Source organism: Carlito syrichta, unplaced genomic scaffold (genome assembly GCF_000164805.1).
Source record: "Carlito syrichta isolate Samal-C Ts95f unplaced genomic scaffold, Tarsius_syrichta-2.0.1 Scaffold304349, whole genome shotgun sequence".
Taxonomy (NCBI): Eukaryota; Metazoa; Chordata; class Mammalia; order Primates; family Tarsiidae; genus Carlito; species Carlito syrichta.
Genome location: NW_007248445.1, coordinates 161,213 through 163,905, shown reverse-complemented (window position 1 = coordinate 163,905; position 2,693 = coordinate 161,213).

Below are 2,693 nucleotides of genomic sequence, written 5' to 3'. Positions count from 1 at the left end.
AGCAGACTTAATTGATACCTACAGAACACTCCATCTAAAGACCACAGAATACACATTCTACTCATCACCGCAAGGAACATATTCTAAGATCGACCACATAATTGGACATAAATCAAGCATAAGCAAATATAAAAGGACTGAAATTCTACCATGCACCTTCTCGAACCACAGTGGCATAAAAATAAACATTGACACCAACAAGGTCTCCCTAAAACCAACAAAGACATGGACACTAAACAGCATAATGCTAAACAACTCCTGATCAATGATGAAATCAAAACAGACATCAAAAGATATGTGGAAACAAATGAAAATGAAGAAACATCTTACCAAAATCTCTGGGACGCCTTAAAAGCTGTAGTAAGAGAGGAATTTATATCCCTACAAACACACATGAAGAAAATGGAAGGAACACAAATTAACAGCCTAACAAGCCACCTAAGGAAGTTGTAAAAGCAAGACCACAAAAACCCTAATTTCAGCAGAAGAATCCAGATCACCAAAATAAAAGCCCAAATCCAGGACATAGAAGACAAAAAGATTATACAAAAAAATCAATGAAACAAAAAGCTGGTTCTTCGAAAGGATGAACAAGATCGATGGTCCGCTAGCTAGACTGACCAACAAAAAATGAAAAAAAACCCAAATAAGCACAATCAGAAACACAAAAGTTGAAGTCACATCTGACTCTGAAGAAATACAAAAGATCATTAGAGACTACTACGTACACTTGTATGGAAACAAACTTGAAAACCTTAAGGAAATGGAGGACTTTCGGACATCACAAAACGTACCTACATTGGAACAAGAAGAAATTGAGACCCTAAATAGACCAATAACAATCAAGGAAATCGACTATGTAATAAGAAATCTACCTACAAAAAAAAGCCCTGGTCCAGATGGCTTTCCAGCAGAATTCTACAAGACATTTAAGGAGGAGCTGAAATCAATCCTACTGAAGGTATTCCAGGCGATTGAAAAAGATGGAACTCTCCCCAAATCAGTTTACGAAGCCAACATCACATTGATACCCAAGCCAGGTAAAGATCCAACAAAGAAAGAGAACTACAGGCCAATATCTTTGATGAACATAGATGCTAAAATTCTCAACAAGATCCTAGCAATCCAAATCCAGCAATACATCTCAAAAATCATCCATCGTGACCAAGTAGGCTTCATTCCTGGGATGCAAGGCTGATTCAACATTCATAAAACCATCAATGTAATTAAATACATCAACAGATGTCAAAACAAAAACCACACGATTATATCATTAGATGTAGAAAAAGCTTTTGATAAAACCAAGCACCCCTTCTTGATAAAAACCCTCGAACATCTAGGAATACGGGGAACATACTTCAAAATAGTAAATGCCATCTATGAGAAACTCACAGCCAACATACTTCTAAATGGACAAAAATTGGAACCATTTCCCCTGAAAACTGGAACAAGACAAGGATGCCCACTCTCACCCCTCCTGTTCAACATAGTATTGGAAGTCCTGGCTTGAGCAATCAGAGAAGAGGAGGCAATCAGGGGTATCCAAATACGAAAAGAGGAAGTCAAGTTATCTCTCTTTGCAGATGATATGATTGTGTACCTTGAAAAACCAAGAGAATCTGTCAAAAGCCTCATTACATTGATAAAGGCCTTTGGCAAAGTCTCAGGATACAAAATAAATGTACAAAAGACAATTGCATTTCTTTACACCAATAATAAACAAACAGAAACCCAAATAAAAAACACAATTCCATTCACAATAGCCACAAAAAAATGAAATACCTTGGCATCTTCCTAACCAGAGACGTGAAAGACCTTTACAATGAAAACTACAAAACACTGCTCAGAGAAATCAAAGATGACACAAACAAGTGGAAAAATATCCTATACTCATGGATTGGAAGAAGCAACATTGTGAAGATGTCCATCTTACCTAAGGCAATCTACAAATTCAATGCAATACTCATCAAATTACTAGCAACATTTTTCTCAGAACTAGAAAAAACAACACAGGAATTCATATGGAAACACAAATGTCCAGGAATAGCCAGAACAATCCTCAGCAAAAAAAATCAAAGCAGTTGGTATCAACTTACCAGACTTCAAACTTTACTATAAAGCTACAATCATCCAAACAGCTTGGTATCGGTACAAGAACAGGCATATAGTTCAATGGAATAGAATTGAGATTCCAGAAGCAAAACCTCAATTTCTCAACCAATTCATTTTCGACAAAGCCCCCACCACCTACCAATGGGGAGAGGAAAACCTATTCAGTAAATGGTGCTGGGAAAATTGGCTGACCACATGCAGAAGATTGAAACAGGACCCCTATCTATCCCCATGCACAAAGGTTAACTCCAAATGGATCAGAGACCTAAATGTAAAACCTCAAACCATAAGAACCTTAGAAAAGGAAGGAAATACTCTCATGGAAATCGGAACTGGCATCCAATTTCTGTACAAAACCCGAAACCCACAGGACTTAAGAGAGAAGATAGACAAATGGGACCTTATTAAACTGACAAGCTTCTGCAAAGCCAAAGAAACCATCAAGAGAGCAGGGAGACAGCCTACAGACTGGGAAAAAGTCTTTGCCAACTCTAGGTCTGACAAAGGCTTAACATCCTGGATCTACAAGGAACTGAAGCGTACTGAAAAGAAGAAAACAAACAACCCCATTATAAAATGGG